The sequence below is a fragment of the Echinops telfairi genome, unplaced genomic scaffold (genome assembly GCF_000313985.2).
Source record: "Echinops telfairi isolate 266 unplaced genomic scaffold, ASM31398v2 ScPeMD7_1;HRSCAF=3_0, whole genome shotgun sequence".
Taxonomy (NCBI): Eukaryota; Metazoa; Chordata; class Mammalia; order Afrosoricida; family Tenrecidae; genus Echinops; species Echinops telfairi.
This window is the reverse complement of record NW_022103896.1, coordinates 23553976-23571807: the sequence shown is the minus strand read 5'-3', so window position 1 is coordinate 23571807 and position 17832 is coordinate 23553976.

Sequence of the window (17832 nt, the reverse complement as noted above, 5' to 3'; positions counted from 1 at the left end):
TGTGACATTTACAAGTTCATTTTCATCCTTGTCACTTTGCTTGGCAGCTAAAATATTTGCCATGGGTCTGGGAGCTTCCCCAACAAGCCTCTTCTTCTGTAGTTTTTGTTTCTTCACCCTTATAATACTCTCTGGACCCCAGATTTCTCTTTCCTGGGCTACAATATTGTTACATCTGCAGAATCAGCCTATGTGTCCCCAACAAGCTACCACTTGGTTGTCTGTTGCGCTATGGTATAATCTGTATTATATGATGCTGGATGCCATGCCCCTGGCATTTCAAGTACCAGCAGGGCCATCCATACTTGAAAGGTTTCAGTGGCACTTCCAGATTAAGACCGACTACGCAGAAAGGGCTAGCAATACACTTCCAAGAGAAGCAAATGAAAACCTCATAGATCGCAGGGGAAATCATCTAACAGACTACCATCTAGCGTGTAAGGACTCCAACCTACTAAGGATCATAAGATGACACAAGATTGGCAAATGTTTTGTCTGTTATGTGAAGGGGATCCAGAAAGGTAATGGGAAAATTGAATCGAAAGATAATGGATTTTTTTCCATGAATCTTTTGAATTGCCTCTCCCCAACCCCCACCCCGCTGCATACATAAGATCTTCATAAGTCGGAGTCAACTTGATAGCAACTAACAACATGTTATCAACAGAAAGTCATTAACATGTATCAGCCAATTTTTAGCTTCTAGCAAATTTCACAGTGTGACACTTTACCTCTCATCAGTGTCATTTCATAGCAATCATTTTGATAAGTTTTACTAAAATTTTCATAAAATGTGTTTACATGCATTTCCTAGCTAATCTATTAACAAAATGATAAGAAATTGTTGTCAAATATTATAGTAGTACCCTATTTTCAAAATTATTGAATAATTATAAATTAGTTTTAACGCATGGGATTTTTCTAACACCCAAATCCCCTGAATTTACCTTAGGAATGTGTCCCTAACCTCTCTCAGAATAATAGAGCTTGTCAATGCAGAATGTTGGAAGCTTGGCACTCTCACTTCTGCAGGCATAAAACAATAGGGAATGTCAACAAAGTGGGGCAGTCTGTTGTTTACTGATTATAAACAACACACAGATTTAATACATGAAGCAAACGAAGTGCTGATTTCCTAGGCAATGTGTGCACCCAAGTCCATGTCTTCTCTTTTTGTTGTTCTTTTACTAACTACCAATAAAGAAGCCATGAGCTTTCATGGAGAGATGTGTAGGGTCTTATTCCATAGATTTGAACAGCTTAGACAGTGTTGTATGTAGATCCTGCCTATTCGTTCACTAAACGTATCTCCTCTTCACCCAAGGAATCTATCTTTTCTATATTTCCCAACATCCTTTACAGTATTTTGAGGACGTGGGACTAAGTATATCTCAGTGAAATGTGGGAGAAGTGAAATACACCACAGTCATATTCAGTTCATTAAAATCCCATCCATTGATATTCTCTGCTCCCCTTGACTGGCTGTAATGGAGGCAATCTTCCCAACCTTCCTCATGCCATGACCCTTGAATACAGTTCCTCATGTGGTGGTGATCCCCCCAACCACAAAACTATTTTTGTTGCTACTTCATCACTGTAATTTTGCTACTGTTATGAATTGGGCGACCCCTGTGAAAGGGTCATTCGACCGCCAAAGGGTTCGCAACCCACAGGTTGAGAACCACTGCTTTAAGGCACCCTCCAACAAAATCAGGATCCTGGTTCTCAGAATCACTGCTTAAAAGAACACTGCCACCTCAGGAACACCCATGTTAGAATATTATATAACTGAGAAATAAACCTGAATTGTGTCGAACCTCTGAGATTCCGGAGATTATTTGTGGAACTCCCTAGTATCAACTCAAATAATAGATGCTCAAAATTGAAGTCAGACAGCTGATTCACAGCATTCTTGGAAACAAATTGTCAGGATCAAAATAGCCAGATATGGATAGAAAAGAAAAGCTTAGAGAGGTTAGCCACTGGTCAAGGCAATCACGTCAGTATGGATTGAATTCAAACCCCTCTTATTCTTGTATGCAAACTCTTAAGCACTAAATCATTACAGAGTTAAAAAAAATCATAGATTTACATAAAAGCCAAGCACTGAATGCCTGCCTCACTGTATATATGCACAGTGTGTAGGAAAGGTCTTTACCACTAGAACGTTTTCATGCAGAGACACGCATAATCCTTGCCAAGAACATGCACAGCTGTTCACTTCTGTTTTAGTGCCGACTTCACTCAGCACAGTGAACGGGGCAGTGGCTATTTAGTTTTTCAACTAGAAATCCCCTTCCCCTTGACTGGTTCTATCCTGAGATGAGAACCCCAGATCTCCAGCCATTGCGAAGTACTTCTACCACAAGCTGCCTGTAGCATTATTATTGAGATCGCAGAAATTTCTGCTCAGTAAATTAATGGATTAAAGATTTGTAAAGATTAGCATCTGGAAAATATAAAATATAATATTCATAGGAAAATAAGTTATTTAGTTTGGGTCGTGATATAGTTAGCAATGGAACATTTGACACATTGATACATTCAGTGGAAATTGTCCTCTGAGACATTGGGCACTGCTTATTAGCAAAGATGGCTTAGAGATGTCTGACATCAGGGTACAGTCTTTCCTTATATTTCCTTTAATTTCACAGTGTGGCTCTTGTAAGTAAAGTGACCATTTCTTAGATTACATTTTGAATTGATTAAAACTGTTCTGAAATTAGTATGGGAAATGTTATTCTTCATATTGTATAACTCAGGCAGCATGAAACATCCCATGAATGGTAGATTTAAAACAACTTCCCCTATCCTTCCCTCCACCACACCCCAACACCCAGTGTTCCCCTCTATGGTCAAGACACATGGCACACACTAAGTCCTTGAAAGTATTATGATTTGGAGAGATAGTTGTAGAAGACATGAGATCCAGGCCAGCATGCTTGGATAGGAACATTAGTCCTGCCAATTGTTAGCTACATGATCTTAAATGACCCCTTAGTCTAGGAGTGCTCAATGTGTAACTTCAAAGCAGTGATTCCAGCACGGCTATTGTAGACACTGATAAGCTTATTCCGAAGTTTCTGTTAAGTTAAATGATCCAGAAGAGCTGAAATAATTTTTAAAAATGAGAAATGAGTGGGAGAAAACACTTTATCTGATATAATTCTTCCTGTATAAACATAGTAATCAACATAAGGTGATCTTATTAGAGAGAGAGAACAGACTAGAGATCCTAGAGACAGATCTACACAACTATGGTCAAAAACTTTCAGCAATAACAGGACAGGATAGCCTTTTCAACAAACGTTGCTGGAATAGTTAACATCCATACCTCCTCCCCACCAAAACAAGGTAAAGAAAGACCATCTAAACTCCATGCCTCATCCCAAAATTAATGCAAACACAGACTTAAATACAAAACTATAACCTGCAAAATACGAAAAAAGAAACAAAAGGAGAAAGTTTTGGAGACCTAGAGACAAGCAAAGATTTTTTAAGTTTGGCACTAACCGTGTACTTCATAAAAGGGAAATGTGTAAGTTATATCTCTTCAAAATTTATGTATTTATGCTTTGGAAAAGGCCTGAGAAGCTGAGGGGAAAATAGTTACAGATTGGGAGAATATATTTTCAAACCACATATCCCCAAAATGGCCTTCTTTCTATGATACACAAAGAACTCTAAAAAGAAACAAAAAAGACCATTTTATATAAAATGGACCAAAAAAAGAGAGAGAGGAAAGAAATAAAAAGACATTCCACTAGTAAACATATACAGATGGGAAATAAGCACATGAAAAGATGTTGAACGTCATTAGCCATGTGAAAAATGTGAATTAAAACCACTGTGAGAAATCACTACACACTTAACACAAGGATTAAAATGTTAACAATAGTGATAACACCAAATGTTGCCTGGGCTGCCGTGACAACTGAATCCCTCACACGTTGGTGGTGGGAATGTAGGAGAGTATAGTTAAGCTGGGAAACATTTAGGCAATTTCTTACAAACCTCAACATGTGGCTACTCTAGGACTCAGTGGTGGCAGTCCTGAACTTTTTCCAAAGAAATCAAGACTTATATCTAAATAATCAATAAAATTAAGACTAACGTTGTCCAGGATTTAATTTTACTTGGATCCATAATCAGTGGTGGTGGCAGCAGTCAGGATATTAAATGACATATTTCATTTGGCCAAATCTGCTGCAAAAAAATCTTTTAAGAGTAAATAAAAAAGGCAACAAAGATATCGCCTTGAAAACTAAGGTGCACCTGACCTGAGTCGCACATGGAAAGGGGAAAGCTGTACAGTGAATCAGAAAGTTAACAGAAGAATCGATGCTTTTGAATTATGGTTGGCAAACAATATGGACTAAGAATCAGTTCTTGTCTTGATAAGTTGGTAGGTAGGAAAATATAAGATAGATAGATGATAGATAGATAGATGATAGATAGATAGATAGATAGATAGATAGATAGATAGATAGATAGATAGATAGACAGACAGACAGACAGACAGATAGATAGATAGATAGATAGATAGATAATCTTTAAAATCTACTTTTTTTCGAACCAAAGGCGGTGGGACAATTGAGGCAATCTTTATGTGCTTTCTTTTTCACAGGGGGAAATTGTCTTTATTAACTATATGCTCAAGTACTTTGAAACTTACCATCTTACACTGGGGTTTCTGTTTGAGAAACCAGTCGTAAAACAGAAAGGGCCGAAGGTTGCTATCATCATTTACCTTATGTTCTTTTACATCTTTACCGTGGATACTTTTCTGGAAATAAGATTTTAATTGCCAACAATCTGTTGATGAATATTTATCCAAGAGATTAAAAATAAACTCTCACATGTCAGGAGATATTTATTGACAAAGGTAGGAGGCTTGTTGCTGTGTCCATTAACATGCATCATTTCATCACTTACATATCATAAAATACATGCCTCACCTCCTAAAATAAATTTCAGCTCCATTTCCTTCACTTAAGGAAAAGAAAGGACCTAAACCCTTTAATTAAGTGTCTTATTCCTAACAATTTACTTATTGTCAGGTCATGATAAACACCCTCCACCAATCTTCTCAGAAAACAAAGGCCAGATTTATTGAAAGCCAATGTAAACATGTCTTCCATGTTGTATTGGGGTGGGTGAAGAACAACACAAAACAAAAACACCACCCTATCTTCTCGTGAGATTTCTACATCTCCGTATAATCCTATCTCAACTGTTTATAAAGGCCCCGCTTCCTCTTCCGTCAGGGGAAATAGGTGTCAAAGATGAAAGATTTTCCCTTCTTTAAAGAAATGCTCCCACTCAGAGATCAGTTCTCACAGATCAGTTCTCACATGCATTTGGAGAGATAATCCTGTTTAACAGGTAGGTCTGCAGCAGCACCTTCTGTATAATTCATTCTATAGTCTGAGTCCTCTGGTTTCTAGTTATTCATGTTTCGAGTGAATCATTGTGGGAATTTAAAACAAAATGATTTCTCCAAGTTCATATGTCAACTAGTGAGAAATACTTATTCTGTCTCTTCTGAGCATTTATTAACTTTTCTCTTCGCTTTTTAATTCATATTTTTATTGAGAAAATACACACCAAACACCAATCCAAGATTCTCCATGTACAATTCAATGGCATGATTGCACGTGGCTACCCGTGAGATCATTCTCACCTTCATCTCCTTAGTTGCTTTTCTTCAATTAACATGAACCCGCTGCCCCTTAAGAAGCCTATCTAATCTTTCAAGTCATTGTTGTCAATTTGGTTCTAAAACGATTGCTCTGAGATCATCTTTAAAACTGATAATATGCACTGAAGACTTCTTAAAACTAAACCTTAGTTTAGATGAAAACGACAGCCCTGGTGGTACGTTGAGCTTGGCACCACAAGATCAGCAGTTTGAAAGCCCTCGCTGCCCTAAGGGAGAAAGATGAGGCTTTCTGTTTCCATAAAGATGTAAAGGCTGGGAAACCCACAGCACCAGTTCTACCCTGTCCTATCGACTTGTTGGCAGTGAAGTTTTTGTTTTGTTTTGTCTTAATAAAATAAAAGATCTTCTTGGAACATTATGCTCCGTTCAAAGCTAACTTCTGAACACGTGAAAGCATAGCCTGCAGTCAATGTCCCAAACAAAATGCGTGTGAATTATTGACTAGAAACCAATGTTCTCTGTAAATTTTCACTCAGACCACAATTAAAAGTTAAAAGGTAAAGCTAATATAAAAGCAAACCCAAACAAAACTGAGATAGCCCAATGTAATACCAATAGCAATTTCCCACATTCAAATATAAAAAATAATAACAAAACAATAGGAGCTGACACAGTTGTAAGAAACAGAGTTGAGAAGTAATCAAGTGATTCCTGCCCAGAGTTGAGCCTTCTCAGATACAATGTACCATGAAGATGGTCCAGAGGGTTTTACAAGGCCCAGTGGGGAATTGAGATGCACAGTAAGTTAGCAGTGCCAGCTGAGAGTTCCCTGGGGGACAAGGGGCCAGATGACCTTGCTGTTGAAAGCAGCAGAGTTCAAACTGCAGCGTGATATGATCTGGGATTGTTCTCACGATATCTGCCCGGCCAGTGTAGTAACCCAAAAGAGTGGACTGGCTCCCAGAAAGCCTTGCTTGCTCATGCCAAGCTAACAGACTGATGCCAGCAGCAGTAGATGTCGCAAAGGAGAGAAGCAGACACTCAAACCAGCAGGGAATATAAAGGACTGAAGGATATCATGTGTCCCCAGCTTTATGTTATATGTCAGCCTTGCCTGAACCTGATACCACTGGGAATAAGGGGGAACAGAAAGCAAAGAGCGAAACCCTAAAAAAAAAGTTACCACAAAATACATGGTCAAACTGCAAGTTACTGTTTGAATCCAGAAATAACTAAATTATCCTTAGTTAGAATTAAAGGATGATGAATAAAACTTTTTCCTCCCCACATACTTGGAAGGTTACTGGGATTTTGGACACTGGTATCCAGTATACAAAATATCCCAAATATGTACAATATAGTTTTTCAATACTTGATTTCAGGTTCTGAATATATGTGTGACCAGTAAAAAGATGTTGAATGAATTACTAAATTGACAATAATTAAGGTAACCAGATGTCCCACTTTTGGTGGGACAGTCCCAATTTTTAACAATTTTTCCCATGTCCCGTGGCATTTTTTAAAAGTCCCGGTTTTTGGAAAGAATGCACAACAACCTAGGGTATACAGTTTTTGGCTGCCATGTGGCTATTTCGCCAGGATATGAGCTTTATCAATGGTGTCCCTCTTTACCAATGTTAAAATCTGGTCACCTTACCATAAATCCAGCATAAACTACTAAAGCTATATATGAATAAACTGAAAAATTCTACCAACAACTTTAGTCTGTGAAGTTGATCAAACATGCCATCAAGATGCACTGATAATTACTGGCAAAAGGAATGCAAAAGTTGTGAGGACCAAAGAAGAAAGAATAGTAGTTGAGAAATAAGGAATTGGTGATAGAAACAATGCTGAAGGTGACATGAAGAAATTTTCAAGACCACCACCTCATCTTATTAAATTCCCTTTTCAATAACATGAACAAGTATACATATGAACCGCACCAGGTGGAGTACCCAGGAATCAATTTGGATGTGCTTGTCAGGTGGAGACAATGGAGAAGTTCAATATCATCAGCCAAAACAAGACCAGGGGCCCAATGGAAAAGACCATCAATTGTTCATATGTCAGCGCAGACTGAAGAAAATGAAAACAAGACCATAAGAACTCAAATAGAATCTTGAATTCAGGTATAGCTTTACAGTGAATTTAGAGAGCGTCTCAGGAACATATTGGCCACATTGAACACTAATGACAGAAGACCTGATGAATTGTGGGGTGATATCAAGAACACCATATATGAAGACAGCAAAAGGTCATTAAAACCAGATGAGAGAAATAAAACACCAAAGCAGATGTTCAAAGAGACTCTGAAACTAGCTATTGAGAATCCAGTAACTAAAGCAAATGGAAGAAATTAAGAAGTACAAGATCTGAACGGGAATTTTCAAAAGCCAGGACAAGAAGACAAAGCCAAGCATTATCATGAAAATTTCAAATAAATAAGCCGGCATTGCTGACTGAACGAGTTAGAAAGTCAAAAAAGGAAGAACATGTTTCGCATATCTCAAGCTGAAAGAAATTAAACATTTCAAGCCTCAACTCACAACGTTGAAGGAATGTAGGGATAAGATATTGAATGATGCAAGAAATAGCAAAAGAAGATGGAAAAAAATACAGTTACTGTACCTCAAAGTACAGTATTGTCACTATTCAACTATTCAAGAGGTAGCATATGATCAAAAACCAAGGGTCAAAAGCAGAAGTTTAAGCTGCACTGAAAGCGTCTGTGTAACAAAGTGTCCATGAATTGACAGAACACCCTTTGAAATGTTTCCACAAGGCAATGCAGCACTGGAAATCCTCTCATCCATGCCATGACAACCACCTGACCACCCAACTGGAAGATGTTCCTAGGTGTGCCCATTCCCAAGGAATGTGACCCAACAAAATGTGGAATCTATTGAACAATATTATTAATACCACATGCAAGGACAATTGTGTTAAAGATAATTTTAAAAGAGCTTCAAAAGACAGCCACAGGAGCTGCCAGAAATCCAAAGCAGATTCAGGAAAGGATATGGTACAAGGGATATCATTGCTGGAATCAGATTGATCTTGGGTAAAAGCAAAGGATAGTAGAAAGACATTTGCATGTGTTTTATGGTCTACACAGAACCATTTGACTGTGTGGATTGGAAGACACTAGATAACAGTACCAAGAATGAGAATTCCAGAATCCCTCAATGTTCTCATGAGGAACCTGTGCATAGGTCCAGAGGCAATCATTTGAACAGAACGTTGGACTAATGCGTAGTTTAAATTCAGGAGAGATATGCGTTCAGTATGTGTCCCTTCATCATATGACATCCGCATGCTGAGCACATGACTCCAGAAACTGGCCTCTGTGAATAAGGACATGGACTCAAGACTGGAGGAAGGCTCATTAACAACCCACAATGTGCAGTCGATCTACTTGCAGAAAGCATTGGCTGATATGATCAAAACCGAACCATTCAAAATGGATCACAGCTCAAAATAAAGCAAAAATTCTCATAATGAAATCCATAAACCACAGCATGATACATGAGTAAAGTATTGAAGTTTTCAAAGATTTCACTTTTGCCTCCACAAATAACGTTCATGGAAGCAACATTTAAGCAATCAAACAAAGTATTGTATTGGGCAAATCTGTCGCACAATTTCTCTTTCAAACGTTAAAAAGCAAAGATGTCATTTTGAGGACTAAGGTGTGCCTGAGCCAAGTTACAGTCACTTCAGTCATCTCATGTGCCCGTGCATGCTGGACAATAAATAAGGAAACCCAAGAAAAACGCATGCATTTGAATTCTGATGGCAGAAAAGAACATTGAAATTACCTTGAACTGCCAGAAGAATAAATAAAGTAGACAGAAGACGTATAGCCAGAATGGTCCTTAGACATGGAGACAGTGAGACTTCATCTCCTATGCTTTTGACATCTTATCAAAAGAGACCACAAGCCCAAACTGAACTCACGGTCATCCACTCGATTCCATCTTGCACTGACTCTGTAGGATGGAGTAGAACTGCCCTTGTGTGTTTCTGAGGGTGTAAATCTTTTTCCCACAGATTGACTGTTGTGTTGGAACTTCTGACCTTGCCCTTAGCAGCCAATGAATAACCCACTATACCACCAAAGCTTCAGGAGAAATTAATCCATAAGAAAGATCATCATGCAGAAATACAACTTTCCTCTAATTCCTAAATGTTTCCTCCCCGCTCCCACTACCATGACTAGAATTTGACCTTGCAACTCTAGCTAGACCAGAGGATGTATACTGGTACAGATAGGAACTGAAAATCCAGGGAATCCAGGGCAGATGAGCCCTACAGGGCCAGTGGTGTGAGTGGCGAAACAGGGAGGGTGGAGGGAGAGTTGGTAGGAAGGAGGGAACCGATTACAAGGTACTATATGTGACCTCCTCCCTGGGGGACGGACAACCGAAAAGTGGGTGAGGGGAGATGTCAGACAGGGCAAGATATGACAAAATGCCCATTTATAAACTATCAAGGGCTCATGCGGGAGGGGGGAGTGGGGAGGGAAGGGAAAAATGAGGACCTAATGTCGGGGGTTTAAGTGGAGAGAAAATGTTTTGAGAATGATGTACAAATGCGCTTTACACAATTGATGTGTGTATGGATTACGATAACAGTTGTATGAGCCCCTAATAAAATGTTTAAAAAGAAAAAAGAAAGGTCATCATGCTTAATCAAGGAGAGGGTCACTTAAAAAGGTGAAGAGCCTTGCTGAGATGGGTCGAGGCAGTGGCTGCGACAGTGGGCTCGAAGCGCACAGTTGTGAGGAAGACTAAGCACTGGGCAGTGCTCTCTGCTACCATCGTAGGGTTGCTAGTGTGGGACCTGTCTCCACAGTACCTAACAACAGCATCAATCACTCAATGCTTCTGGATTCTAAAATTATATTTATATATAAGTATAAATAGAATTAACATCAACACCCAATGGTATGAGAAATTATTCTTCTAACGGTGCTTCATAAATTATAAGGCCACAAGTATATAGTATAAGTATATTACTAGAGAGTTTTTAACACTCTCTCTTCTGCATGAGTCTCATTAATGATGTGTGTCTCTTTTCTACACTTTAACATAATTCTAAAAGCATAGCGGGTCCTCTGAGTGATTCAAAAGCTTAACACCCTGAGATACTAACTGGAAGGTTGATGGTTAAAGATGGATATTCACTCAGAAATCACCTTGGCAGAAAGACTAGTCACCGATTTCCACAAAACCAGCCCATGAAACTCTCCATCGTTCGTTTCTACTTTGACACACAAATGGCTGCACCTGTTTTTTGTTGGGGGTTATATGTTCCCTTTTTGCTTGTTTGCTTTCAAGTCTGAAGAGTGACAAAGTGTCAGTAGGTCAATAGTCTGGCCTAGTGTAGAATTGGGGAACCTGGTATAACAGTGGTTAAGCATGGGGCTTCTAGCTCCAAGGTCAACAATTTGAAACCCACCGCTACTTCATGGGAGAGAGATCAGGCTTCTCCTCCCACACAAAGTGACAGTCTCAGAAACCCACAGGGCCAGTTCTTCCTGGTCCCCTTGGGTCATTCTAAGTCAGAATCAACTCTATTGCCGTGAGTTTTTAGGGTTACTGGAGCAATGGTCTAATGGTGAGAGGTAAACAAGTACCTAGTGCTCTTATAATTTTTCACTTTTTCTTTATAACTTTGCTGTAATAATTAGCATGTGTGGTTCTCTTTGAAGTCCTGCAGGGTGACACGAACCAGATCAACCCAATTTGGGACCCCTAAAACCACCATATTTGTGTCCATGTGGTTTGGAGAGTAAAGAATGATTTCATTGATAAAAATCTGTAAGAACTTAGATTTCTTTAAAAAAAAAAGATTATATTAACTTAAGGCATTATCAATTAAGAGGAAAAAAACACCACCACTAATTGGAATTTTTTTATTCTTTGCAGAATTAAGTTACATCAAAAAACATTTAACTATGTCATGTGGTATCATAACAGTGCTTATGTAAGCGAAACAGGCTCAGACACAAATCTCAAACTTTATAGATATTTCTATAAAGTTTATAGCTATATATAGTTGTCTTCCACAGCTAAGAAATCACCTATTACTTTCCCAAATGACCCAGAAATAAAGGAGGAAGAGCTGGTTAAGCCAAGCCTGGTGTGTTTATTAATCAGGTTTTATTATATTTCATTTGTTTTGAGTAAACTTGCTAATCCCGATCATGGTGGCTGTTACCAAACCTGGTGAGTCATCGTAACAAAGTGACTGCAACTCAGGAATCAGAAAGAGACATGGTTTAAAGGGTAAACCACATACTGCAAAGAATTTTTTTAAAGGCGGTTTTCTTAAGAAGAGCAACATTGATCTATTTTTCTTCTTGTAAGAAGATGGAAAATGAGAATCCATTTCAATGAATATTTATTTCAACTGGAAAAAAAATCTTGTGCCCTCGTCTGGTTTAAAGCACAAAAGAAAATACTGTCTAAATATCCAAGAACAAAGCTATATTATCAGCAAACCAGCAAAGAAGAATGGCACACTATCACACGTCTGCTAACATCCTATTTTAAAATTTGTTTGAGTGTCTTTTTTCTTCCCATGGCATAATGTGCCGTAATTAAAACTAGCAAGTCTTTGATTAGTATGAAAATGTTACTCTGTTATTAAATTAGGAGTCATACTGCCTTCTGCGCACCTAGCAGGCTGGAACCTGAAGGATTTTTGAGAGGATTGTTGTGTGTCAGACGAGGCCTCATCGGTACGAGATCTATGAAAGAGAAGCTGAGAACAGAGAACCTTTCGAAACGGCAAGGACAGATTGCTTACTTGTGAAATTGGCAGGGCAAGGCCACCCAGACAGAAATTTGGCCAAGATCTACAGATCCAGCACCAAAAGCCATGGGCCCCAGGATCTGTCTGGCAAGGAAGTTATTCAGCTCTGTCCCTTAACCACTTTGCTTAATTATTAAATGCAAGACAACGGGCCAATTGCTGGCCCAAAGACCCTAGTGATTCTCTTAGCTTCTCCGATTCCAATACAGATCTCTTTGTTCCAGTTAACCGTCTGAAACCACTGATGAGCTAATATAACCAGTGGTTGTTTCCATAGTCAGTTGAATTGGACGGTCTGTTTCATGAAGATCTCTGATCATATACTGATAAATGTTTTTTGATGTCTCGAAAGCAAAGACTTACGAGCCAACCATTCAGTCAGAAAGAAATCATACACATTTACCCCTGGAATAATTAAGTCATTTCCTGTGTCATGCACTTCGATAACATCATATGCTGCATCTTTCAGCTCTTTGACTCGTTATAATTTCACATGTGTTTGTATCATTCTTTGACTAAGAGCTACATTCTCCACCCCTATTTCATAACCTCACAAGGAGCTCTAGGGCTACCATACTCCAGGGCCCCGCTGCTAACTGAAGGCCATTGGTCGGACCCCCCAGTCCACGCTGTGGGAGAAAGAGCAGTCAGCCTCAGAAAGATTTACACTCTTGGAAACCATGAGGCAGCACTACGCTGCCTGCTCGGAGCTCTCTACCTCCTAATCAATAGCGATGGCTACGTTACAATTGCATGTTGCAGTGTCTGGCACTTAATGGGTGTACAGTACTGTGTTAAAAGAAAAGAATGGATAATAAAGAAGAATATTTGTAGCACTCCAAATTGGGGACACATATAATTTTGAATGTGTTCACTTTATTTAAATAGATAAGAAACTGAAAAATGTCACTAGCCCAGAACTCATTTGGAAAACTTGCACACCGGTGGGACTTTTATTTACCTTTGCATTTTTCCTAGACCTAAACGTTTGCTAAGCAAATGGATAATGTGAGCAAGTTTCCCAGAAATGTAAACAGTATTTCAGAGAGTATTCAACTTACTGAAGTCAGATATTTTTTCAAAATTTTGGAAAGCATCACATTTAATGTGAATGCTACACTGTTCAGTTTTCTTTTTTCTAATCAAATTCATGAAACTGTAGGTTCTGCCCTGATAACCTTTCCACAGCAGCTCCTGTGGTCTAGAGTCATGAAGCTGCATTTTAAGAAGGATCCTTTCTTGAATTCAGTTGCCCTATTCTCCAGTTGGTCTGAGTTAGGCAAAATTTAATGCACATATTTTAGGGATGTGAATACAATTTTGAAGAGAAGAGGGGAAGGAACAAATAATCATAATCAGCTGATATATACAATCTGAACCAAATGGATTTAAGGCTTATATTTTGGTCCTCTGGTAAAGACTAGATTAAAAATAAACGTGGATCTGGAATATTCATTTACCCGATCAGGAAATGCTTTCATTGATGAAAGCTGTATTCCGCCAAGGATGGATCCTGGCCCAGCGACAGCATTAGTTCATGAAAATTCAAATCAGTGGGTGCTGTGGTGCTGTGGGTTAGACAACAGACTGCTCATCCCCAAGCCAGCAGTTCAAATCCACTAACTGCTCCACAGAAGGAAGATGAGGCTCTCTTTTCCTGTAAAGGTATATAGTCCCGGAAACCGCACAGAGTCACAATGAGTCAGAATTGGCTAGATGGGCAGGAGTTTGGGTTGGCTTTCTGCACACCAGTAGGGGAACAGCCTCGAGACGGCCCCTTTTCTGGTGCAAGTGGCGCTCTGCTTACATTTATTTGTGGTAAAGATAACAGGGCAGAAAGCCTAAGAGATGAGTGACATTTGAACAGGTTTGGGCACACATAAATTTTTATTATTTTATAAAATTGAGGGAGAAAACAAATTCTGTCAATAACAATTATCTGTATATTAGGAAATAGGTGAACATTTTATAGTAAATGGATATTTGTCTCACTTTTTATCATCTTTTAAAATGCGTGGTGCTATTTACGAACTTTGACTTTTTTATGCTGTAAAATTCTTGGGTAAGCGTGTATTAGAATGGCCCTATCTCCCACGAATGCTTATTCTGTTGCAGTATTATAACCTTTATTTCCATTTGATCGATCTATCTGTCAGTCTCATACGCTGTGTTTCAGGATTACAAAATAACAAGATAGAGAAAGAGTTCTTCTTGACTAGCAAGGTCACTGACTACCTCATGGATTTGACCATTTTATAACTTATCAAAAGTGGATCATAAACGTTCCCAAAAAGTCACTCCTAAAAGATTTTTTATTAGACATTGCAGTCACTTCTTACCTCTTCCTCATTTCCCATGATGCCTCCATCCCTTCCTCTCTCCATCATCCGTCTTGATAAACACAAACTCAGGAAGTAACATGACTGTTTTGGTCAAAATCCAGGAAATGCTTGAGAGGTAACAAGGACAGACAGTCAAGTGTGCCTTACACTGAGTGCGACCGAAACAGAAGTGGCCGTATGACAACGCAGAAAGTGCTTCTATTCTTTCCCTTTGAGCTCACAGAGATGTTTTTCTTCTGTCAGTATGATCCCGGTCAGTAAGGGTCACGGGTTTCTTTATGATCACCTGTGAAAACTTACGTGGAAGGCACAGCTGATTCTGGCTTATGATGTATGGTTTCCAAAGCATATGGGTGTGAATGAGATCAATATGCTTACGAGGTTTTTACCTAGATATTCTTGTCCAAGTCTTACCGAAACACTATCTGAGTGGATCCCTTACTGCATTTGATTAAATAAATAAATGGAGGTAAATGCAGGCTTGGCACCAAATCATGCTATGTGTAGACTGTCAAAATACCACATACGTGGCTTAGGTTGTCTTTTTCTCTTCTTCTTTTAGGTATGTGTGTATGTTCCTCTGTGTGTGTGCATGTGTGTCTGTGTTCTTTCAAGCATGCAGCTTGAGATAGAATAGATTACCTGTTACTATCCCGTAAATTTATTCAGACATAACAAACTTCATGATCAAAATGTACTCTTAAGGACTAACAATATAAGCTCCTATCATGCAGTAGACATCTTAAAAGAAGGTTCCAACTCTAACTATTTCAATCAAGAAACAATCATTAAGATTGACTACTTTTAGGGATAGGAATATGTATATAACCCATATATATAGGAATACAATATATTCCATATATATATATTCCTTTGCCTAAAGGGGATAAACCTACCCCTATAGGAGAGATATATATATATGTATACATATATATATATAGGCTTTTTAAGAAATAAAAGTGTCTTACAGCTGATTTAAAATCCAGTAATAATTTTAGCTACATTTCCTTCATATTTATGACACATCACCTACTCCATTGTATCTTTCAAGATCAGCCGATGGAAATTCAGCCATTTATTCAATTCTTTGAGTGGATTTTTTTTTCTTTTCTTTCCCTTTTCAGGGGGCACTTTAGATATTCTTTCATGATAATGCATTGTAAATTTAGATTTGATAGTCTGCAACATTTTTTGCTCATCTATTATAGCGGAATGTTTGGATTGGCGTGAAACTCAATATTGAGACCCCAAACTCCATGAACCCCCTACATCCTGAAATATCCGTAATTGGTCCATTCATCTTGATACACTCTTTGGGCCAGTTACTTAGTTGATGCATCTGATAAAATGTAAATAGGACAAAATGTTCCCAAGCTAACTCTAGGAAAAAGAGTGTAAATGCTTAACTTGGTGACAGTTTTATTATTTTATTTATTTATCTATTTTTTAAAAATAATCATTTTATTAGGGGCTCATACAACTCATCACAATCTGTACATACATCATCTATGTCCAGCACTTTAGTACAGATGTTGACTTCATCATTCTTACAACACCCACTTTCCACTTGAGCCCCTGGTGTCAGCTCATTTTCCCCCTCCCTCCCCACTCCCCCCGATCATTTATTATTATTTTATCATATCTTACCCCCTCCCATGTCTCCCTCACCCACTTCTCCACTGTCCATCCTCCAGGGAGGAGGCCACATGTAGACCTTGTCCTCTGTTCTCCCTTTCTCCCTCTCCTTCCCTCCACCCTCCCGCCATCGGCACTCTCTCCACGGGTCCTGGGGGTTCATCTGTCCTGGGTTCACTGTATTTCCAGTTCCTATCTGTGCCAGTGCACCTCCTCTGGTTCAGCTGGATATGTAATGTAGAATTGGGATCATGGTAGTGGGGTGAAGGAAGCATTTAAGAATCAGAGGAAAATTGCATATTTCATCGTTACTATTTTAAAAGCCACATGAACTTTCGTTATGCAAAGATCATAAAGCCCAGCAAAGACTGAATCACAGATTAGCATTCTGCTCAGGAAGGCTGCTCTCAGCACCTGAGGGACTTTGGGTAAACTGCTTCCTCTCTTCTCTGTCTTTGTAGAACAGACTACTCTTCACTTCACGTTGCCTTTCATAAATCTGACCTAATGGTGTCATGTCTTGTGAATGTGAATGGAGCTGAAAAAGTGAACAGGGGAGCCAAGTCAGCTCCTCTCTCTGTACTGCGGTCGACTTTTATCTGACTGTGGCTCCTCCGTCCTCCTCGTGCATTTGACTTCTGCCTGATCACTCAGCAAATTTTAAAGATGCTTTCAGGTAGCTAGTAGAATTCATTTTACATGGGAACTTTAAAGGAAAATTTAGTAAAAACATATAAGTAAGTAAACATACGTAGTTGGAGTGTTGGTGGTGTGATGGATAAGGGGTTGACTGCGACCCAACAGGTCAGCCGTTCAAACCCTACCAGGGGCAACTCAGGAGAAGAGATCGACCCCTCTAAAGATTCTGGTCCAGAAAGCCTATGGGGCAGTTCTGCTTCGTCATGCAGGGTCACTATATTTGGAATCAACTTGATGGGCCAGGTAAGTTACTAACAACTAGTCATTTAGTAGTAAGTAAAAGGTTCCTGAGCAATACCAAGAAGTAAGGCTTGAGCACCCACCTAAAGCTTAGTGGTCTGAACCCACCTGGCAGTCTAATGGAAGAAAGACTTAACCATATGCTTTTGTAAAGACTATAGCCAAGAAAACTCTGTGAATTAGTTCTACTCCATAGCATATGGGATCGTGGTGAGTCAGAATTCACGTGATAGCAGTTAGATTGGTTAGGTTAGGTCAGGTTAGGTTAGGTTAGGTTAGGTTACGTTTGGTTTGGTTTGGTTTGGTTAGGCTAGGCTAGGCTAGGTTTGGTTAGGTTAGGTTAGGTTAGGTCAGGTCAGGTCAGGTCAGGTCAGGTCAGGTTTGGTCAGGTTAGGTTAGGTTAGGTTTGGTTTGGTTTGGTTTGGTTTGGTT